This window comes from Diabrotica virgifera, chromosome 4 (genome assembly GCF_917563875.1).
Source record: "Diabrotica virgifera virgifera chromosome 4, PGI_DIABVI_V3a".
NCBI classification, from domain to species: Eukaryota; Metazoa; Arthropoda; class Insecta; order Coleoptera; family Chrysomelidae; genus Diabrotica; species Diabrotica virgifera.
This window is the reverse complement of record NC_065446.1, coordinates 6592769-6618583: the sequence shown is the minus strand read 5'-3', so window position 1 is coordinate 6618583 and position 25815 is coordinate 6592769. Positions and strand designations below refer to the sequence as shown.

At 32.5% G+C, this 25815-nt stretch overlaps 1 protein-coding gene across 1 annotated transcript in view; it reads right to left on the bottom strand.

Moving 5' to 3' along the window:
• LOC114338902 (zinc finger protein 1) overlaps nucleotides 1-25815 on the bottom strand; it is a 110778-nt gene that overhangs the window by 70348 nt on the left and 14615 nt on the right. The gene's annotated exons all lie outside the window — the stretch shown is intronic.

Sequence of the window (25815 nt, the reverse complement as noted above, 5' to 3'; positions counted from 1 at the left end):
ATCTTAAAATTTTGTACTGTTATAGGTCGAGTCATTGATAATTTTACAGACCCCTGGTAGAGTACTTTTTTATTGCCTGATTTTATTACAGATACATATATTTTTACACAGTCTCACGGAAATACGAGGCTACCATACGAATATCACGAGATAAGTCACCAAATGGACGAAGAAGTATTGGCAGACCAAGAAACATATATAACTTAAACAATTTAGGAGGCTAATATTGAAGAAGAAATAGGCGTTAACGCCTACATACAAGAAGGAAGAAAAAAATCTTTGTTTTATTCTATTTCATATTTTTTTACTTTTAAAACATACACATTACAAAGGTATGGCTACCTATATTCGATTTTTACCTGACGATTCTATAAATACTACACGATTTCCTGTGACGCTGAAGAATTGTTATATTATGTACTTCGGGAAACGCTATTTGGATTTCAAAAAGTTGACTTTTTTATGGTCTTCTAATTTGTTAGGACAGGTTTCTTTATTTTATTGGTGTTTTTAAAAATAGACCAGATGACTTTGTCGTGTCGTCTGTTTTTGTGTTAACTTGTGTCAGGAGTTTCGATAAAAGGTAGTAAAAGCTGTTTATTGCTTAATTATATTACTGTTTAGAAAACTTGCCATAACAATGATATTAATCTCTTTAATTTATAAGGTCCGTAAAGTTGGCTTGTCCACTTTTATATAACAATAAAATTTTCATGCCATAATTTAGTGCTCATTTAGTGCTAATTTTGTACCGCAGTCCCGAATTTTGTGCTCTTTATTTATTTAAAAAAGCAGGTGGACAAGCCAGCTTAACGTTAAGCTGGCTTGTCCACTCTTAGTACACAATGAAAAAATAAAATTATTCAGATTCTAAATAGGCTATAATTTAGTGCTCATTTAGTGCTAATTTTGTACCCTAAACATTATAATGAAATATTTGTTTAAACAATTTGTTATAAACAAAATTTAAAAAAGTTAAAAAATCGAAAAATTTTTTATGCTAGAATTTAGTGCTCATTTAGTGCTAACAAAATATCCATATCCTGAATATTGTGCTCTTTATTTATTTAAAAAAGCAGGTGGACAAGCCAGCTTAACGTTAAGCTGGCTTGTCCACTCTTAGTACACAATGAAAAAATTAAATTATTCAGATTCTAAATAGGCTGTAATTTAGTGCTCATTTAGTGCTAATTTTGTACCATAAACATTATAATGAAATATTTGTTTAAACAATTTGTTATAAACAAAATTTTAAAAAATTAAAAAATCGAAAAATTTTTTATGCTAGAATTTAGTGCTCATTTAGTGCTAACAAAATATCCATATCCTGAATTTTGTGCTCTTTATTTATTTAAAAAAGCAGGTGGACAAGCCAGCTTAACGTTAAGCTGGCTTGTCCACTCTTAGTACACAATGAAAAAATAAAATTATTCAGATTCTAAATAGGCTGTAATTTAGTGCTCATTTAGTGCTAATTTTGTACCCTAAACATTATAATGAAATATTTGTTTAAACAATTTGTTATAAACAAAATTTTAAAAAATTAAAAAATCGAAAAATTTTTTATACCATAATTTAGTGCTCATTTAGTGCTAACAGAATATCCATATCCTGAATTTTGTGCTCTTTATTTATTTAAAAAATCAGGTGGACAAGCTAGCTTAACGTCAAGCTGACTTGTCCACTCTTAAAAATTAAAATATCGAAAATTTTGTTATGCAGGAATTTAGTGCTCATTTGGTGCTAACAAAATATCCATATCCCGAATTTTGTGCTCTTTATTTATTTAAAAAATCAGGTGGACAAACTAGCTTAACGTTAATCTGGCTTGTCTACTCTTAGTATAAACAATGAAAACATAAAATTATTCAGATTTAGTGCTCAGATAGTTATAAACATTATAATAACATATTTGTTTAAACAATTTGTTATAAATAAAATTTTTAAAAATTTGAAAATAGTAAAATAAATTAATAATTTGTTATAAACAAAACTTTAAAAAGGTATAAAAATGTAAATATTTTTATTCTGCAACTACAGTAAAACCAGATATATATTATTTTCGGTCCTTTACTGTAATAATAACTAATAACTTACTTTTTGCTAACAAAATATATATTCCTTGAATGTTGTGTCCTTTGTTTATTTTAATCGAGCCTAAATCATATTATGTGATATAAAAAATATTTTAATAATTTATATACTGTAATGTATTATAAATAGTTTATTCCGTATTTGACCTTAGGAGCCAGGATATCACATCTTTAAAGATGGCACGTCATAAACCCTTTTGTATTGAAAGGGACTTTTATGCGTGAAATATACCTCCAATAGTGTTTTCTCATGGTTTTTAACTACAGTAGAAAAAGTTGGAGACTTTAACCTTCGTCGGGCGGCATAGGTACAATGGACCGTGATAGTGTGACGTCAAAACGTCAAAATTTTTCCAAACACGCTGTGTCTAGGGTATACGCTAACGTGTACGCAAATAAAAAAGTTAGGTAGAATTAAAGGTCATAAAAAATATTTTTCTATCAAACAAACACTAAACATATCAAAATAGCGTGTATCAAAATATACAATCACTGCCCAAGCTAAATAGTCACTAGCTTGATGAAGTTTAACTTCTATTTGCGTACATTTTAGCGTGTACCTAGACACAACGTGTTTGGAAAACTTTTTTTGACGTTTTGACGTCACGACTATCGCGGTCTATTGTAACTTTTGAGTTTTCAAGTGGTGATAACTTTCTTTTTCAAAGAGGTAGAGACTTGAAGCTTTGTGACATCTTTACATTTATCCAGTAGATTATGTGAGCCAAATATAACAAATTATTGTGAGCCAATTATCTTAATTCAATTAACGGACATCAGGACATTAACTCATCTGGATAACATCTCGATAAAATTTCCCGATGTACTTGGGACCTCTGATTATTATTTACTGGTAGGAGTAATCCGTTACATTAACAATGACCTTACGTCGACTGATGGATTAGGAAAACTGTCCATGGGACACTACACAACAATCTGTCGCAGAAATAATATGTGGATCGAGTTTAATGATCTCAATGCAGGAACACAAAGAACTCTAACCAAAGATGTGGACAAAAAAGTCAACATAGAATTTCTAATATACATTAAAGTTGAAAAAACGTATAAATAAAATCAATTAAAACTGTATCACCATGCCTTTATATTTAGACTGTAATTCTTTTCTACATTAATAAAGAGCACCAAATTTGATCTCACGATGTCTTATTTAGTTATTTGCACACAATTTGCGCTAAATTGGATCACTAAAAATTTTCGTTTTTATTACTGTTTAAAATTTTAATGTTTTATAATAATCTTTATGGTACAAAATTAGCACCAAATAAGCACTAAATTATTGCATAAAAAATTTTTCGATATTTTAATTTTTAAAAGTTTTGTTTATAACAAATTGTTTAAACAAATATTTTATTATAATGTTTATGGTACAAAATTAGCACTAAATGAGCACTAAATTATAGCCTATTTAGAATCTGAATAATTTTATTTTTTCATTGTGTACTAAGAGTGGACGAGCCAGCTTAACGTTAAGCTGGCTTGTCCACCTGCTTTTTTAAATAAATAAAGAGCACAAAATTCAGGATATGGATATTTTGTTAGCACTAAATGAGCACTAAATTCTACCATAAAAAAATTTTCTATTTTTTAATTTTTTAAAATTTTGTTTATAACAAATTGTTTAAACAAATATTTCATTATAATGTTTATGGTACAAAATTAGCACTAAATGAGCACTAAATTATAGCCTATTTAGAATCTGAATAATTTTATTTTTTCATTGTGTACTAAGAGTGGACAAGCCAGCTTAACGTTAAGCTGGCTTGTCCACCTGCTTTTTAAATAAATAAAGAGCACAAAATTCGGGACTGCGGTACAAAATTAGCACTAAATGAGCACTAAATTATGGCATGAAAATTTTATTGTTATATAAAAGTGGACAAGCCAACTTTACGGACCTTAATTTATAAGCTTTTCTGTTAGCTTCTTTTGTCTAATAGCAACATAATATAAATGTTAAATCTTAAATCTGTAAAATAACATTAGTGATTTTGTCAATTTAATTTTTGTGGAAGTTGCCATTTTTTCTATGAAAATATGGATCCGGTGTTTCCGTCATCAAAAATGCTAGAATTAGGAGAAACTTAGATGCTTATTTGGTATTTATAGACTGTGAGAAGACGTATGACATAGTTCCTAAACAAGAATTATGGAGATGTATGAGAGACAACTGGGTCCTTGGGAAGTATGTAAGGCTCATGAAGGAAATATATAATGGAGCGTACACCAAAGTAAGGACTTACGTCTTCTTCTGGTTCATATCCGTTTTCGGATGTTGGAAATCATATTGGCAATCATAACCTTGCTCGCTGCGGCTTGAAACACTTCCATTGGGGTTTTCTTAAACCATGTTCTCAAATTCCGCAGCCATGATATTCTTCTTCTACCGGATCCTCGCTTACCGTTGACTTGTGTCGGATTGACCGAAAGTTTGCCAGTGACGGTTGGTTTACATCAAGGCTCTTCACTAGATCCCATAGGCGTAACCAGGAGGGGTTTTGTGGGTTATAACCCCCCTATTTGGATGTACTTTGAGCTCTATACGCTTAACACCATTAGGTACTATTCCATATCCCCCAGAGACCATAAAGTAGTTGTAACCCCCCCTTAGCATTATCCTGCTTACACCTCTGCTAGATCCCTAGCTGGTTATCTTGTTATGGATATGTTACAGTTCAAGTTGATTCTCAGTTAGAGTTGACTATTCCTAGTTCGAGTCAACTCCAACTAAAACGAGCAGTAAAAGTTGATTTGTAAAATTTAATTCAACTTTTACTAGTTTGAGTTGACTATTGCTGGATCGATTCGGTAAATGTTGATTATACGAGTATAATCTCACCTGCTTTTTTGATGACTGTGCGTCTCTTTGTTTTGACCGCTTCAACTACTTATCATGATTTGAACATATAGGCCAGGAAATGAAGCTGAAAAAATGGCAAAACCTCGCAATTTTTTCGTCCAGCATCGATTTGTACAAAAAAATTGGGATTAGACTCATTTTACCCAGTTCATTTTCTATATTAAGCCGTTGTACGCTTTTGGTTTTTTATGGTGATAACTACACCTAATTGTAAAAAATTACAAAATAACATTTTAAACTTTAATATGGTCAACATTTGGTTTTATCAGTTAAATAATGCCTGTTTTTATGCTTTAGGATATAATATCATAATATTTCAACTTTTAAAACCACCCTTGTTGGAGCTATACCTATATATAAAAAAATTATATCCTAAAAAATGATTTCCGCTTGCATCGATTTGCATAAAAATTTGGGATTAGGATAATCTCACCCGGTACTTCATATTCTATATCATGCTTAAGGGCGTTGATTATTTTTAGGGGTGTAAACTAGCCCTTATTGTCAAAAATGATATAAAAACATTGTAAACCTTACTATGGGTCAAATTTGGTTTTGATTGGTTAAATAATGATTATTTTATGCTTTAGGATATAATATCATATTTCAACCTTTAAAAATCACCCTGAATAACATTACAATTTTTATAAGTAATTAATAGATCTATACAGAAAAAAAGTAGAATTACGTACAAAAACATTTATCTACACAAAAATACGAATTTACAAATACAGATAGTTTTTTAGTCATCTTCATCTAGATCTAACTTCATCTAGATATAACTGGTGGGCTATCTTTAGCTATAAGAGCTATAAGACTATGTAAATTAAATTCCGTAAGATAATTCCGAACGAGAGAAGGACAAATAATAGCATACGCTGATGATATTGTGCTAATAACAAAAAATAGAAAAACAATGGAACGAATGTTAAACGAAATGGTAACAGAAGGAAAAGTAATGGGATTAAAAATAAACCAAGAGAAAACCAAAATAATGAGATTTGACAAAAACTTTGAAAACAGAAAGGTTAGAGTAGGAGAATACACTTTTGAAGAAGTCGAAAAATTTAAATATTTAGGAATATTAATAACAAACAATGGAGAAAGAGAAACCGAAATCAAAGAAAGGATTATTACAGCAAATAAGAGCTTCCATGCAAATAAAAAATTACTTAAAAATAAGTTATTGAGTAAGAAATCAAAAATGAAAGTATACAAAACAATAATTCGACCGACGATGATGTATGCAGCCGAAACTCTTAGCATGACAAAAAAACAAGAGGAAAACCTTAGAATACAAGAAAGAAAAATACTAAGAGCAATATTAGGACCAATAAAAATAAATGACAATGAATTTAGACAAAGAACGAACCTTGAGTTACTGGAAGAAATTGAGGAGGATATAGTATGTAAAATAAAACAGCAAAGAGCAAAATGGCTAGGACACATATGGAGATCCGGATCAACTACGACGATATACTCAATATTGGAATGGACACCAGCTGGCAAAAGAAGACGTGGAAGACCAAGATCTACATGGTTACAAGAAGTAGTAAGTGATCTCAACAATGCGGGCATACGACATTGGAAAGGGAAAACCAGAGACAGGAAAGAGTGGAGAAAAATAACAGAGAAAATTAAATAACGAACATGAGGACTGATCTACCTCAAAACATAGATCTAGAGAGCGTAAGCGGCGTAACCCCTAAAGGGGTGTTTAGCCACTATATATATAAGATAATTTAGTTTTTAAGTATGGTGAGTTTAAAGGGCTCGAATAAGGAGGTGTTTGCTTGTAAATAGAGATTTTTAGCAGCTATATCTCACTAAATATTCACTGTAAAGAAAAACTTTGCACAGGTTAATTTTAATTATTAAAAAAGATACAATTTAATACTCCATCATTTTTTCGTATCTCTAATATTTTTGGAGATATTTTGAAGAAAAAATTTAAAATTACGAAATTTCAAACAATTGTTTTATCTTTAAGCTTCAATTTTTCTAAATTTTAAATAGGTCAAACTTCTTGGGTGTATTGATAATATATAGGTATATAAAAAGAATTACAGAAGGCCGAAGATCAATTTTAATTAGGAGGGTAGTTAGGGGGTTGTTATAAGTCGCTCAATTTATATGCTAAAAACTTTTTTTTGAAAGGTCTAATTATTGTATACTTAAAAAAATATTCTGTAAGCTTTCCTCGAAAAATGCAGTTTTTCCGTTATTTGGCTTTGAATATTTCAAATTATGCATTTGACGAAAAAGCTAACCTTTAACAGGCCGTATGTCAGTTTGTATTGGTTGTAGAAAAATGATAAAAAAAAGGATTTTGTTTGTGTTTCTAAAAGATACAATTTTTAAAGCTACAGTTTTTTTATTAACTGTATATTTTTTGAGTTATTTAAAAAAAACCTCTAAAAAGTCGATTTTTTCGTCGTAAAACTGCTACTTTCAACCGCGAATAACTCGAAAAATTTTCCATCGATTTCCCTGGTTAAAATGTAATGAAAAATTCCCGCCCCCGAGATGTGGTGGCAACCACCTCTAAGGTTTTAGCGTAGAGCGACATGATATAGAAAATGATCCTTGGGCTATTCCCTAACTTCTGTGAAAATTTCAAGTAAATCCATGATAAACGAAAAAATTGCCAAAATGCTTCATTTCCTGGCCTAATATCCAGTAACATTTATTTAATTTCTAGAATCGGTTGTTTGTGTGAATCAACTTTTACTAAATGGCATTGGGAAGAGTATACTTTAACTAGTTGGAGTCTACATTTACTAGTAAACAGGGGCGTAACAGAGGGCCCCGCAGCATGAAGCTTGCGGGGGGGCCCCAATCGCTTAAGGGCCCCATTTTGTCATCTGATATTATGTAAAAATCTGTTATTCTTATATTATTTTTACGTTGTCTGTTTAAATTTAAAAACGTAAAAATTTCTAACTAGACGTATTTGCCAAGTGAATCATCTGATAATATCTAGAAACTTAATCCCTTCCGGCCTACCGAAATTTTATGGCAGCGACAATAAACTATATAATGCTTTGTACGTGACTATTGAAAGATATTAGAATTGCAATTTGACGAATTTAAGAACAATATTTTTAAATCTAAAAATGTGTTTTCTTTATCTCTGTTCTTGAATGTTATTTATGTTTGTGTTATTTTACGGTTATAGTTGCATCAGTTTGGTACGCATTTATTTAACAATTATTGACGACTTTTCTTGTGTAGGTAATCATTGGACAATCTCTCAACAGATAAACGGTAAGATAAGGAAATTATTACAGTTACGCTTTAGGGGAGTCAATGTAGAAAAGCTTGCATTGTTTCGGTTTCGAAAAAAATCAAACAAGCTTATATTTTTCTAAAACATTTTTTGTTAGTTTATATATCTTATCTTAAAGTGAAAAGTTCTACTCACAGATGCCTCTAATTGTTTATTAATTCTTTAAACAATAAAACTGTTTTATATTAAATAATTTTAAAGATATCGGCGAATTCATCATTTTACTTTGTTCAAAAATGTTTCTATTTGCTTTTTGATTATGCTGAATTCGAACATGTCATTAAATCAGGGCCATAAGTACGATGTTGGGGGCCCCGGGGCAAACGTGATCTGGGAGCCCCCTACCGGGAGGTCTGGGGTTAATCACCCAGCAGAAGGAGTCCGGGAAAATTGATATTTAACCACTTGAAAACGCATTTTAATGTACTCCATGACTGAAGTTTCCTGTACCTACCTACATATTGCTATTTTAGTTGACGAACACAAAAAAAATTGAAATCACATTATTTTAAGCTAAATATTTACCATCAATATAACATCTTTTCTGTTTTCAAAAAAAATATATTACATATAATGTTACTTACATTCTTCGGCTATAATGTAGGTTTTTAATCGCGTTGTATTGCCTATAGGCAGTATAACGCGATTACAATCGCGGGGCCCCCTTCGCCGGGGGCCCCGAGGCACTGCCCCGGTTGCCCCAATAGTAGTTACGGCCCTGTCAGACATTACAATTTGAAAATTCAAAATAAATTTTTTGAGCACTTATACAGTATGTCTGCGTGGCTTCGAACCATATGGGAAACATTTTTATTATCAATTTTACGAAAAAAGTTATTCTTCATGAAATGCTCTGAATGGTCTTAAATCTGAGATACAAAATAAGCCAGATAAACCATCAGATACCAAAGCTTATCAATTTTATACGAGGTAAGTCAAAAAATAGGAATTTAACTCAAGGATAAAGTACTTTTATATTTAACAGTATACGATTTTAATTTTAATATGTAATTACATCCTTGTATATAAATAATTAATTTTTCCAAATATTTCTCAAATTACCGATAACCAACATCATTTTATTACAATAATTATAATAACTATTTTATTATTAATTTTTTAATTTTACGAAAACATTCTTTATAAAATTCTTATCAGATTCTTTATAAAAAGCTCTGCATTATCTCAAAACGAATATTCAATGGTAATATATCACATTTTACCAGCTTTATACGAGGTATGTCGAAAAATATGAATTTCTCTCTAAGAGTTAAGTACCTTTATAGTTCACAATATTTCAACTGGAATTATATAATTGCATATTTAAACATATTTTTTAATTGCGAACAACTTTTTATAATAAAATTTTTCAATATTGTAAAATATACCACCTTTACCCATATTTTACCTTTATAGGTACTATTGAGCGAAATTAATATTTTTTGATATACCTCGTATAAAATCAATAAAATTTAATATCTGATTATTGCAACTTAGGTTTTATACCATGCAGAGCATTTTATGAAGAATAACTTTTTTTCGTAATATAGATAAGTATGTAATAAACAAGTTTCCCATAGGTTCCAAGCTACGCAAACACACTTTTTTGGAATGAGTCTGTATACCGATAAAGATGAGAAATGTAAGTTGTTATAAACAGTGAATGATAACGCTAACACAAAAAAGTTTTTGTTGAATAAGTCGTATTTAGTAGTTTTTTAACGCGGGAGCAGTCGCGCTCACTTCTGTCACGTAAGCAGTCGCGCGTAGAACAAAATCGAACAATACGAATTTAAAACAAATTTCAATTTTATATTTTTGTTTGATTGTTATGTTAAAAATATCTATTTCTAACAATTTTAAAACTAATTGGTTCCCACCAAAGCTATAAATTCCACCAAAAAAAAAATAAATAAAAATGAAATTAAAAAAAAAATCCCAAGTATTACTAAATACAATCTTCTTCGAGGCACTTACAACTGGAAAGTTATGTTGCAAAATTGTTCATTAAGTTATCACGGAAAATGATAAAAAGTTGGATTTTTTCTAACGGCGCGACTGCTCCCGGATTAAAAGGGGCCCCATTTCAAATTCTGCGGGGGGGCCCCGACGGAGTTTGTTACGCCACTGCTAGTAAATGTTGAATAAAAATCTTTATTTTATATTTATAATCAACTTTTACTGAAACCAGCCGTTTGAGTTGACTAGAACTAGGAATAGTAAACTCCAACTGGATAATCAACTTGAACTGTAACATATATACAGACAGAGAGGATAAGGAAGGTTTATTGGTGATGATATTGTATGAGTAAAGAAAAGAAAAGGGAGGAATAGGAACGAACGGGGACAGGATCGGATCGCTTAGTGGTGTCCAGTTAGTTATCATTCTAAACATTAAGTGTGAGCGTCTCTGTATATGTCTTATCCTATTTTCTCCCCCTAATTTTTCTTTCATTTCAGCATTTGTTTTTATTCTTATTTCTCCATCTCTTGTAGTAGCTAATACGCATCTAAGTTAAATTAAAAATTAATCTTGAATTAACTTTCAGGTATTCCTTTTTGCTCATTTTCCAGACCAACATCTTATTTAATTCATGGCACTTTTTAAATACAGGATGTGGGTCATAAATTTAAACTAGACAAGTTTTATAGAAATATGTGGCAAGTTTTCAAATAATACGAATATCTGTGAAACCAGAGCACAATGCCGATTTTAAAAAAATTACTGTTTTAAGGTTCTTTTAACGCGAGAAATGGGGCGTAGAAATTGCCGCATCCTTGTCTGTTGGAGGTGTGGATATATATTTTGAAATAGACACCGTCTTTATTAATCGGGTCTTGTTTTACTGCGTTAAAATTCTACTTGGAACCGTTCCAATTTTATCAACTTGAGCTGTGATTACACAAAAAGTCGAACGGTCTTTTGAAAGACAATGGCTGTTTCCAACAATTCGAGACTATTGATATTGCAATAAAGAAAAATACGGTCATGTACGAATGTAATAGAGATTAATAATAATTATTGTATGTCATGCCTAATTTTTTGTGATGAGTTTGTTTAATAAATCCATCAACAGAATCTAACAGGCAGAAAACCACATGGACAAAACTAACATTTTAAAAGTAAGATTTAATAAAAAAATTTTGTCCTGGTAAAAGGTATATTAGTTTAAATAAAAAGCCCCTATAGTGCTACAAACATAGAAACAAAACGTTTCCGCTCTGTAACAAGAGCACCATCAGTGTTACAAGAACATGGTGAGCCACCCAAAAATACAAAGGTTAAAACCTTTTAAAAATAGACTAAAGTCTTATATAGTCTATTTTAGTCTATTTTTAAAAGGTTTTAACCTTTGTATTTTTGGGTGGCTCACCATGTTCTTGTAACACTGATGAAAATTTTCTTGTTACAGAGCGAAAACGTTTTGTTTCTATGTTTGTAGCCCTATAGGGGCTATTTAAACTAATATACCTTTCACCAGGACAAAATTTTTTTATTAAATTTTACTTGTAATTAATGGTATACACTTACACAGCCAGCTACAGGAAATTCTTCCTTGTGAACAATTTAAAATTTTATTTTATTAACAATCACATCGACATTGCATAGTCCATAAGATCAAGGCCAAAATTTTTCATTGTTTGAAAAGAAATAGCTCCTGCACATATGGTTGTTCAATTGATAATGAAAAAGTCAATAATAATGGCTCTTATAGGTCACCATTGACTGCAACATCCTGACCAGCTCGTTTTTGAAGAAGTACGCACCAATGATTCCACCAGCTCATAAACCGCATCAAACAGTCAGCTTTTCTGGACGTAATGCTGTCTCAACATACACAGGATTATCTTCATTCCAAATACGGAAGTTTTGTTTATTGACGTTACCATTCAACCAAAAGTGAGCTTCATCGTTAAACAAAATTCGCTTATGAAAATCGAGATCAACGGCAATCTCGTTTTGGGTCCATTCACTGAATCTACGCCTTACTAGGTGATGATTAGAAGAGCACTTGAAGGATGGGAAAAAGGCATCTCAATAAATGGTCATAAAATAAACAACCTACGTTTCGCAGAGGACACCTTCTTGCAAATAGTCAAGCAGAGCTGGTTGATCTTATACGACTGGTTGAAAACGAAAGTCAAATATATAGGTACTGACCTACGGATGTGATTCTTGGACCCTGAGAAAATCTGAAAGAAGAAAGATAGACGCCACTGAAATGTTCTGTTCGAGACGAATCCTACGAATTCCTCGGACCGACCATAGGACAAATAATTCAATTTTATGAGAGCTAAAAGTTAGCCAACGACACTCCAGTAAAGTCCATCTCCAACAATTATAATACTTTGGACATGTTATGAGAGCAAACACAGAAAACATGGAAAGACTCATTATACAAGGAAAGGTGGAAGGCCGAATATCACGAGGAAGATCCCCAACAAGACGGATTGATCAAATTACAGGAATATGCAAAAGACCTATGCATGAATTAAAAGAAATGACCAGAGACAGAGATCTTTGGAGACGGACAATACACGACATCATGACGACCACTACACTCCCTACAGGGGGTCAGGATTGAAGAGAGAGAGGTGATCATGAAGCTTAAACTCATGCATGAAACCTAGATCTTTCATCAGCAAAATCTTCCATAAATTGGATGAACACATATCCAACTGTTGTGCACGATGGTGGATAGACTGATGCGAGTTTGTACGAGTCTCTGTGGTTGAGTACCTAAACGTGGTGCGAAAACTTTCCATGATTAATGGAATTAATTGCACTGATGGACGATTATGTTGACCATAAAATAGATGCAGTGCGCGATACCTACAAAACCATAATTTTCAAAATAAATTTGCATAATTTGGAAGCTTTGTTCAGACGTTAGTCTATTCATGCTGAAATGCCAAACTAAACTAAACATAAATCACTTGACAGCTGTCAAAATTTTAGTAAGTTAAAAAAATATTGCCAACTTATATTTCTATACCTCTAAAAAACACACACCTTACAAAATGTAGCAGTTGCATACTTTTGGGGGTCTAAAGAACCACAAAGAAAGATAATAACAATTAGGTATGCATATTATATTAAGATAGCCTCGTATTTCAAAATAATATGTTTGTAAATATCAAATTATTTTTTAATTTTAAATTAATATCATTATTTTTTTTAACTTCAGTCCTTATCTGGTCTTGGTTTTGAACGTAAACAAGGAAATATAAAAGCGTACTCGATTTACATAAAATGAAATATTATGAATAAAATGAATAACGGTTTTGTGATTATACAAAATAAATATTCATATTTGTATAGAATTATAAATAAGTAAAACCTCGATATAACGGACTAATTAGGGGGACGGGGTGTCCCTTAAAGCCAAAAGTCCGTTATATAAAAATAGGTTTAAAATAAATAAAAAAACTTCTTTTTTGAAAATATGTACATTGTATTTAAATATAAACAAAAACACAAACAAAATTCTATTTAATTATCTTCAGAAATTCGTCGTGAAGTGACGTTGTTTGATATCGACCGACACGCTTGCTTTCGGTAATCCTGCTTTGAAAAAGGAATCAAGTTTTGTTTGCACTTTTGAAGTATGCTGTTTTTTTTATAACCAACTCTCTAAAATTACGAAATTGCGTATAAAACAGTTAAACTTCGTTGTCTGAATAATCAATAAATGTTATCAGATCGTTAAGATGCGATCTTACCTCTGAGAACTTCATTTTTTTGCAGTGTTGTTTTGCCTTCTTTGCTATGCTTCTTTTCATGAGCATTTTTCAGTGCGTCACAAATGATAGAAAAAAAGGTAGGTCCGTGATAATATACAGTTTAGTGACATGACATTTTAGTTAAATCTGACAGTTGTCAAATTTTATTTGCAATTTGGCATAAAAACAAATCCATTCTGTTTATTGCATTTATAAAATGGTATTTTCTTTGATTTGTATAGTCTTATAAATTGTACAGATTATATTCGTAGATATATTATATAATTCGAAAATAATTTTTATTTTGATTATAGCGCCATCTATTGACAACTAGAATAAATGTTATAAATGTCACCGACGAAATGTAATCACCGACCTGCGTTTTTTTCTGTCACATGCAATTTAACGCGTTAGAAAGAAATCGAAAAACTGTGAGGCACTGAAAGATCCTCATGAGAAAAAGCGTATCTTCATTTCCATCCTCATGATTTAGGTTCATAACTTCATCTGCTATTTCACTTTCAGTCGTGATATTATACCCAGGGACACCTTCATCTACTTCTAGCCATTGTAAAATAAAACATCTCAGCTACTTACTTCTTCTCCGGCATTATTAGATATGTATTGTCTTACAGAAATCAGGAATTTCCAACCCTTCTACTCTTATGTCTGCATCTTGGCCAACAGACATTTTTTTTACTAGATATTCGTTTGGTTGTATTTTTGGCAAAAACATACAATTAAAGTTTCTAGGTAGGTGTAGCATTTGGGGTCCACGGGGACCCCGTTGGTATTGTATTTGAAAGGTTAAGCATGTATCATATCAACAGAACGTTTTTAATTTTTTTACATTTGACCGGATTCTTCGTCCGTTATATCCGAAGTCCGTTATATCGAGGTTTTACTGTATGTACATAATGTAGGTATGGTGTCACACAACACATCAGTAGGTACACTAATGTCATACGTCAATAATTTTTTAAATGTACAGGTTTAGCTCTTTCCTCTTTCTCTCTTTCTGTTATTTTATCCTAGAAGACCTTTTGTTTTCGTTGTCAACTTTAGTTAAAAAAAACAAAAGAAGATTTCTCTCAGAGAAAAAAGAAGAGACTCTCAAGTACCTAAAGGTACACGAGTATAAATCAATACAAAACAAAATTGCTCAAATCAGAAGGACTATCCCACTTATTTTATAAATGGTTCGTATGTGGCCTTCGTTGTAGACCAGGGTTAGACTAGCTTCAGCCAAAGCCTCGTCGGCTCACCTTTAGCGGTTGGCACCTCAGGAGCCAGGAAGAGCACTCCCAGAGCGGCTTTGTTGGGTTTACCTCCTCTACATCTTATAGTGGAGTTCGACTTCTGCCATAGTGACAACCTGTCGACTCAACCGTTCAGACCATCGAGTGTTGTTCTGTGCTTTCTATGGCACAGGACAGCAAGGTCCCTCAATTTGAGTTCTCATTCTCCGTCTTGTTTCAATTCGCAAAATTAAATTCCAACAGAGGGCGCTCAAAATTTTAAAGATGGCCGACAACTCTAGGAAAACAATTCATTTTGTCATTTGAATTCACAGTTCTAAAACGTTAAATTAAAATCATTTACAGGAGTGTTTTGCCAAAGTAACCACTAAGTTTTGCAACTAAGACATCTTATAAGTTAAAGACGACTCAAAATTATGTTTAATCTGTATGCATTCATTTAAATTTGATGCTAACTACTGATTTGTTTTTACCTTTTTTTCATAAAAAAATCTGACCCCCCGATAATCACACAGCGTTCTAAAAATCATTAATCTATCTTAGGATTTCTAATTTTGTTTTTAATTTAATTAATAGGTGCACTACAGTTTATTTTACACCAACAGATAACAATTTTTAATTAAATAAAAACTGGAAACTTGGAAACTAAGTAGGTGAATTTATTTTATAATAATTGTGTACTGGAAATTACGAAGTGGTCGGGATATTTTGCATAACAATGTACATTCTATGTACAGAATATATACTACATTTTATTTATTTATTTAATTTTGCAGTGGCTTAAACAATAAAAAATAATACGTTTAATACAAACGTTAAATTAACAAAATGTGTGATTTGGCATTGGTTAATTTAGGTCATTACGTAGAGTATATTAGGAATGAATACTGAGGAACACTGCAATAGTTTTTTTAAGTCGAAATTATTGTTAATTACAACATAAACTGACCGCAAATATGTACACAAATTAATGGCAAAGTCAATGTTTTCCTTGAGTTGATGCTTGTCAAATTCGCCACCAGGCGTCGCCCACTTTGCGGTTCCTCGCCAATTTACTGAACGGGATGAGTGGATGGAACGAGATACTTTACTGATCCGTCGAAGAGGGCAAGCCCCGGAATATATTGGGTCTAGTCGGGCCCTCGGCTTCCATACATTAGTGTTCCAGCCTGAGATCTTTGAGATTCTGGTATGTGAGCAGGGGATAATTGATAAGGTTTGCTCATACGGGAGTATCTCTATCTGCTCTTAGAATCAAGCAGTGCTAAGGGTCCTGGAAGCACCCAAAGTCAGCTCTAAACTGGTTCTTGGGTGCAAGAAATGCATTGGGTGATGTTGCTTTGACCAGTAGGGTCAATTTGACATGGGTATACGGACACAGGTGAGGAAGGGAACGAACAAAGGGAAACAGACTAGTGACTGTCTATGAGGCCACAATGTTACTAAAGGATTAAACTTTCGTAACGGCAGGAAGAGCTCAGATTTGGAGCCTCTACTGATACTGACAGGTAGTGAATCCAGAACAGCCTGGGCACCAGAAGTGCGTACAATTGACTCGCATTAGGAGGTTGAAGCGCATGAAGGGCTCACAAATGGGTCTTGCCCCGATCTACGGTAACCATACTGACGGACGGTTCACAAGGGTTCACAGTGAGAAGGATTAGGATTTAATAATCCTGCAATATATTTTTGTGCTGAAGATAAAAAAAACCTCAGTTACAATCTGAAATCTGCAACTTGTGAAGCCGTCACATATAGGATCTGAAAAAAGTAACACAACACAACAAAGTAATTAGGTGCAATGGTATAAAGAAATTGGTAACCAGATTGCGCTGATAGTCTTGCAAAATAATGAGCTAACCTAAATGAGCCACCTAAAAATACTCTTATTAGTTGAGATATCATCTCTGAAAACAACCAAACGGAAAGAGCAATATCCACATTCTGAGAAAATTGAGATGAAACAGCCGAACATCTCTTCTTTAAGACCAGGATAATTGTTCCTCATCTCATAAATACCTAGAACTAAATAAAGTCCTTTTGGAACTCATTAAAATACCTACCAGTATTCGAGATACAGAGCAGTAAACAGCATGGTACATAAAATATTTAATATACGTGCAGGCTGAGCTACTTGAAGAAAATCGTGACGAAAAGAAGTTTTTAAGAATCCTACCTCTAAGACGGGTAAAATATTTTGTATCATTAGATAGACGATCTTTCAGATCGCAGTTTGAAAAGATTTGTGAGTTGTGAGGCTAAAAGATAGTTTTGAAATCTACAAGCTACCATGAACAATCAATACATGTGAACTAAAAGTACATAAACGGGAATTTAAAAGATCTAACAGAAAAGCTGGGATGTGTTAAATTACCTTGTTCCTCTATTATACGCAGTGTACGTCTTGAGTAATGTCCATACTTCTGACTATGTCTGTCTATATCTATATGACGAGTAAATCTTCAATAATGTCCACAGACGAACCATTTAATAATGCGACTGTTGTCCACCTATCCTTGAACTTTTGTTAAAAATAATTTTAGCGCCAAAAAGTTATCACCGAAAACGACAGTTAAATTCGTACTGTTTAATAATTCTAATATTTTATAAATAAATATTTCGAAAGAAGTAGGTACGGCTTATCCATTTAGGATGTCCAACACATTTTATTTGCAAAACTGGTGATAATTTTGTCGAGATAACCTACTTTCACTACGCGTTTTGATACTTTTGATCCTCGCAAATTAAAAAAAAATACGAATATTTCATTGAACTTTTCAATTAAAAGATACGTTTAATTATTTTTAATTTATTTATTTTCGGAGAAATCCCTGAAGATAATGTGTGTTATTGTGTCATGTAAAAACACGCGAATTAAGATGATAAAATTTTGATAAAGACCGACAAAATTTTTGGCGAAAAAGTTGATTTTAACGGTAGCTATATATATATTGTAGCAATAAAATTTACCCTGTATTTAAGAAATTTTGTTAAAACAAAGCAGGCATGTTTGTTAAAACAAAACAAACATGTTTGTTTTGTTGTTACTTTGTTTTAAATCCTGTAGATTTAAGTAATTATTGTATATTATAATTGAAAAAAGAAAAGAACAAAAAAAAAGAGAAAAAGAAAAGAAAAAAAAACAAAAAAAAATAAAAAATGCAAAAAAAAAACAAAAAAAAAATGCAAAAAAAAAACTAAGAAGATGTAAACCTCCGCGAGGGTGAATCGGGTTTACGTCTTAGCGTAGTAAAAAAAACAATTTATAAAAAATAACAATAAAAAAATTAATAAAAAAAACAAATTAACAATATAAAAAAAATGCAAAAAAATACAAAAAAAATAAAAATTTACAAAAAAAAATGAACAACCAAAACAGAGTATTATTTAGATAATAATTGTAGATAATAATGTTAGTTTGTTATGTATTTAAGAGTTAGAAATACAGAAAAAATTCCTCTGATTGAAAAATCAAATTTGTTTGTTTTTAAAATAACAAAATGTCTGGCTAATTGGCTCGGCCAAGGCCATCAAATTCACTCAAAAAAAACGGTAGCTAATGATAGGGGAGCCCAAGTAGGAATTTTTGCAGTTACTCGAGCTCGTCAGATTATCACCTTGTGCCCTGTAAATGTACCCCTACCAAATATTGGCTCTTTCTTAATACAGGGGAGTTCGTTAAGGAGGGCCCGAAACAAAAATCTATCCTTAGAAAAACTCGAAATCGTCAGATTAAGATAAGGTAAGTACATGCAGAACAGTGTATATTTCACAAATCTGACGATTTGAGCGATTCGTAAGGAAATGGGGGAGCCACAAAGTTTCACAAAAAAAATTGAATATTTCGCGAACTGAACGTCAGATCGAAAAACTAAAAAATATTCAACAAAATATAACAGAGTATTTTTATTTATCTGTTTCCCATTCTGCATCATCTTCCTTTGTTGACACTAATGATAATAAAAATAGTGAACTACAAATTCCAATCGTTGGATTTAACAGCACTACCCACCTTTCAGTAATCATCAAAACAATACTTCTAATTTCCCTGGAATTTCCATATTTGCGTTTTTATTAGATTGATAACTCGGCGGTATCAAAACGATTACAAACATTCGTAGATTATAAATTATAAACAATCATATTTTTATTCCAGAGAGATATTTCCACGGGAAGTAGTTTAATATCTCATTGTGCGAATGTTTTTAAAAGATGTTTCTTTTGTACTCATTTTGGAAATCTTAATTTTCGCGCATGTTAAAGAAACTTTTATAACTGTTCATATACTTACATTTTTATGTTTATGTTGTAAATAACAATATGACAGTGTGCTTTTAATTATTCCCACAATCTTATCATAGATACCTTAGTTTTATTCACTGCCACCCTAAACAGCATGCTTGTATCAACACAATACCAATCTCGCAAGTTATTCAACATTGATGTCTTTCTTCGTCCTGGACTGCGTTTGCCTGCTATTTTCGCTTGTCTGAAGTACTGCTGCAGCTTTCTCTTCTTAATGCTTTTTATAATTTCAGTAGTCTTGTTAAGGGGCCATTCCATTTCAAATCACTCAATTTTGGAGCAAAAAAAAATTTTGGACCTCCGATTTGTCTGAAAATTGGTATATAGCTTTAGTCCTGTCGCCAGGGAGGGTACAACGGCCTCCTTTATTCAGATGGACTTACCCAAGTTCTTTTCATGTATTTTGACCCGTAGAATACGAATTTTTTGGGTAACAGTTGATCCGGATGTCGATAAGATTGTTATTGACCAAGAACTTGAGGAATTACATAACAGAGATTTCTCGCAAAACAAAACATTTTTTTGTATTTTTTGGGTCATTCTAAGCAAAAAATGTTTTAACAAGTTTTCTCGTAGGATGCATAGTTTTCGAGATAAACGCGGTTGAACTTTCAAAAAATCAAAACACTGCAATTTTTAAACCCGAATAACTTTTGATTAAAAAATAAAATAGCAATTCTGCTTACCGCCTTTGAAAGTTCAAGACAAATTATATCGGTTTTGATTATTTGCATTGCTAAAAATTTATTTTGTTATTGTTAAACAAAGCTACAAACACCTAGTGCGTGAGTGATGTTTTCAATGATTTCTCATTTAAAATCGAACGAGTAGGTAGAATAGGTACTAGTGCAATCCAGGCTATTTCTACGTAGCATGCGCTAAAACGCATGTAAAGGCACGGGAAACACTATGTGTTTATAGCTTTGTTAAACAATAAAAAAATAAATTTTTAGCAATGCAAATAACCAAAACCGATATAATTTGACTTAAACTTTCAAATGCGGTAAGCAGACTTGCTATTTTATTTTTTAATCAAAAGTTATTCGGGTTCAAAAATTGCAATTTTTCGATTTTTTGAAAGTTCAACTGCGGTTATCTCGAAAACTAGGCATCCTACGAAAAAAATTGTAGAAACATGTTTTGCTTAGAATGACCCAAAAAATACCAAAAAATGTTTTGTTTTGCGATAGATCGCGGTTATGTAATTCCTCAAGTTCTTGGTCAATAACAATCTTATCGACATCCGGATCAACTGTTACCCAAAATATTCGTATTCTACGGTTCAAAATACATGAAAAAAACGTGGGTAAGTCCATCTGAATAAAGGAGGCCGTTGTACCCCCCCCTGGCGACAGGACCACTTCTTCTTCTTCTTCAGGTGCCATCTCCGCTACGGAGGTTGGCAATCATCATAGCTATTTTAATTTTTGAGGCAGTAGCTCTAAATAGTTGTTTCGAGCTGCATCTAAACCACTCTCTCAGGTTCTTCAACCATGAAATTCGTCTTCTTCCGATGCTTCTTCTGCCATCTATCTTTCCCTGCATTATGAGTCGTAGGATGCCATACTTCTCGCCCCGCATCACATGTCCGAGATACTGTAGCTTCTTTTCTTTAATTGTAAGTTCAACTTCCTTTTCTTTACCTATTCTTCTCAGTACTTCATTGTTTGTAACTCTATCTACCCAGGAAACCCTCATAATTTTTCTATAGGTCCACATTTCAAAGGCGTTAGTCGTCTCATTGTCTCTACATTTAACGTCCATGATTCCACTCCATAGTATAGAACACTGTAGACGTAACATTTTGTTAGGCAGAGCTAATGTTAAATCTTTGCTACATAGGACCTTTTTCATTTTTATAAAATTAGAACGTGCTTTTTCGATTCTGACTTTTATTTCTGCAGTGTAGTCATTATTTTCTGTTATAAGTGTTCCTAGGTAAGTGTACTTTTTTACTCTTTCGATCTGCTGGCCCTCTACTATCAAGATTTCGTTAGTATTATGGTTGTTTTTACTAATTTTCATAAACTTCGTCTTTTTGATATTGAGAGAGAGTCCGTACTCCCTACTACACTTTACTATTTTACTCATGAGTCTTTGCAGGTCTTGTAAACTATCGGCTATTATTACTGTATCATCTGCATATCTGATGTTGTTAACTAAGACTCCATTTACTCTTATGCCGACTGTTTCATCTTCCAGAGTTTCTCGCATTACCTCTTCAGAATAAGCGTTAAATAATAGAGGTGATAGTATGCAGCCTTGCCTGACTCCTCTCTTTATTTCCATTTCTTCAGATGTTTCTTTTTCAATTCTTACTATTGCTCGCTGATTGTAATAGAGGTGTGTTATTAGTCTTAAATCTCTTTCATCTAGGTTTTTATTTTTTAAGATTTCCAGAGTCGATCATGTTTTACTTTATCAAACGCCTTATTGTAGTCTATAAAACAGACGTAAAGAGGATGGTTAACATCCAAACATCTCTGTGTCAGCACGTTGAAGGAGAATAATGCCTCTCTGGTACCCATACCATTGCGGAACCCATATTGAGTGTCACTAATATCCAGCTCCAGTTTAGAGTGTATTCTGGCGTGGATAATTTTCAATAGAATTTTCAAGGTATGTGACATTAAGCTTATGGTTCGGTAGTCACTGCATTCTTTTGCATTCACCTTCTTTGGCAAACACACAAAGGCTGATGTCAACATTTCTCTGGGGATGATCGTGACCCGTCAAAATAGCCCGGTCAAAACAGCCCCGTCAAAAAAGCCCCGTCAAAATAGCCCGAACACAAAATAGCCTCGACAAAATAGCCCGCAAACAAAATAGCCCCGACAAAATAGATCGCACACAAAATAGCCCCGGTCAAAACAGCCCCGGCTAAAATAGCCCCGGCTAAAACAGCCTCTTATAAACAATTACATAATTATTTATACAAGGTGTCCAAAAAGTTTTTTAATTTAAATTATTTGATAAAAAGGAATAATGTATTTACTTTATTTAATTTAAAATGCATTTTACTGTTGCCCGAAAACAGAAAAAATGCTTATATCATAAATAAACATTGATTTTCGCTTAACTTAAATGTTCAAACTTCCAAAAGGCAGGGAAGACAGGACTCGAGTTCTCTGAAAAAACCAGTTTTATTTAATGTGGTTAAGATAAACATCTGAATAGAGGATAATTGCCATTTCCGAAAAAATGTATTTTTAAGGAATTATTTCATGATGAATTCTGAAGGGTGCTTTTTTCTCGGGGCTATTTTGTCGGGGCTATTTTGTCGGGGCTATTTTGTCGGCGGGCTATTATTCCGCGGCTATTTTGTCTGCAGGCTATTTTGTCGGAGCTATTTTGTGTGCGGGATATTATGTCGGGGCTATTTTGTCGGAGCTTTTTTGACGGGGCTATTTTGACGGGGTACCGGGGATGATTCCTGTAGTATAGATAGCGTTGAACAGTTCTACTATTATGTCCAGGTTTAAAAATAAGATATTTAAGGTCAAAAAATTTCCTTCTTCTTTTTTTCTCAAAATGTTATTTTATGCGATTTTACAGTGATTTGGTGTTTATTTATACAAATTTGCATTTTCTATCGTAAAGTATCAATGGAAAACATAATATTTTAATAGAAGGGACTCAAAAATGTCATTACATGACATTATAACAAGTTACTTTGATTCAAAACAAGCTTTTGATCAAATTTTATAGTGTAGAAAACGTTAAAATACGTTTTTTACATTTTTCTCCATTCCCAAAATACATCATAATCGATTTGGCTGAAAATTTTCCCACAGATAGACAAAACATAGGACTTTAAGTGGTGAGAAGGATTTGAATTATATTACAATACCAAAAAAGTTACATGCAATATTATAGTCAAAAATATAGGCGTCTACTGTAAGTACAATAACTCGAAAATATCGACCTCACGACAAAAATTGTTAAAAAGAAATTGTAATAATTGTAAATACGATTTATTTGGAACAATTTCAGTTCCTACCATTTTTGTCGAAAATTTAAAAATGGCGGAGATATTGAGCAAAACAGGTTCTCCTTTAAAATCAAGATGGCTGCTAACGTAACGGAGGAATTCATTCGTGATTTTAAATTTAGGCTACTATTGACTCCCCTAAAGATCAGAAAAATAAAATTTTGGGCAGCTCGGCATTCAAGGTCAAATGCTATCCCGACTGGACTAATATATACTTTTGAGTCTGATATTACTGCATGTAACTTTTTTGGTATTGTAATATAATTCAAATCCTTCTAACCACTTAAAGTCCTATCTTTTGGCTATCTGTGGGCAAAATTTCAGCCAAATCGATGATAATGTATTTTGGGAATGGAGGAAAATGCAAAAAGTATTTTAACGTTTTTTACACTATAAAATTTGATCAAAAACTTGTTTTGATTCAAAATAACTTGTTATAATGCCATATAATGACATTTTTGAGTCCTTTCTATTAAAATATTATGTTTTTCATCGATACTTTACGACAGAAAATGCAAATTTGTTTAAATAAACACCAAATCACTGTAAAATCGCATAAAATATCATTTTGAGAAAAAAAGAAGAAGAAGATTTTTTGACCTTAAATATCTTATTTTTATGTCCCGCAGAAGCTATATACCAATTTTCAGACAAATCGGAGATCCAAAATTTTTTGCCTGAGTGATTTGACATGGAATGTACCTAAGACGTTCTAGTATTGTGAAGTTTCGATTCTTCTGTACCCTAGAAACTTTTAAAATTCTTCTATAGCAGCACATTTCCACCTTATGGCAATTTAGATCACTTTTATTCACAGTACATACAAGACTCAGCACCATAAAATAAGACCAATAATACGTAACAGCGAAGTAGGCGGATACGCAATACCAATTTTAGGCCTCGGTTTGATCAATTTGCTCAAGTTTGGACGTTGGTTGGTACTATTTACATAATATGTATAGGTATAAGAAAGAAATATAGATATACCTATGCTCAAAAGAAAGACTTAAATGAAAATTTGCTTACTAAAATGATGACAGATGATACAAGACTCTTCTACCTTCTACGGACTACGAAGTCACAAACTCAAAAGCGATTACAAAAGTTGAACGGTTAGAAGATCTCGAAAAATATTGTTATTTAGTAGAATGGAAGTGTATCTATTTTTTTTAGAAAAAAGAAAGCATTAATGTGCAATACTACGGATAATTAACCACAAACTTTATAATTAAGCCACACACGCGCTTCCATATTATTTATTAGTTCAATCGTGTGAGTATTTGGCACAAATAACACAGGTCATCTATTCGCGATAAAAAATATGTTATCTTTATCGACCATAGAGATCGTTTAATATTGCTACATTAATTAACAATATACATTGTATATGTGTCATGTATTCGAAATATTGTAAATAAGTATTTTACTTAAATTGTGGCAAACCACTTTGTTGCTAAATATTAGGTACAACTGCTAACATTGCTTATGTAGAAGAAAAATAAGGAAAAACACATTCAAGCTATTTGTCATTTCTTAGGCTTTGTATTTTGTTAAGAATTTTTTATTTTGCGTTATTTCCGAAATGTCTAATATTTCCCTTATCTTCTATTCCTTCCTTTACCACTTTCGCCGTTTTTTTATTCTGTCGTCGGAAGTTTTTAGTTAGTTTTTCCATCATTTGATTTCCGTAACGGGATTGGAAAGGGAGAGGCATCATTATTTGAGGTGAACGTAAAAGGAAAGGTAAGGAAAGGTATATTGGTGATACAAGTAATTTGGTGATAATTTTTAATTGGATTACCCCACAGTTCCCTATGCAAGCACATTCTTGACACAGCGCTAGTAAGTTGTTACGAGTGTAAGCAGGACAAACATATATAGGGATATAGATGATGTATTCTATTAGACACTTACAGTAGGAAAAATGAAAGAATACCCATGAACGAACATATAAAACACGCTGTATTTTCCTGTCACCGTGTCACACAAATAATTGGCCAGCGCAAGTACATGTAATAATTATTGTTACATGTACTTGCACTGGACAATTTTCTTTGTGACACGGTGACAGGAAAATACAGCGTGTTTTATATGTTCGTTCATGGGTATTCTTTCATTTTTCCGACTTGTACAAGGTACATACTAAGCTGGTACAGACCCAGTCCTGGATTTGTCAATAGGCCATATAGGCCGCGGCCTATGGGCGGCAGCGTCTTAGGGGCGGCAGATTTTACAGGAAGCTCACTTAATTATAGAGAATAAAGGTCAAACAAGTT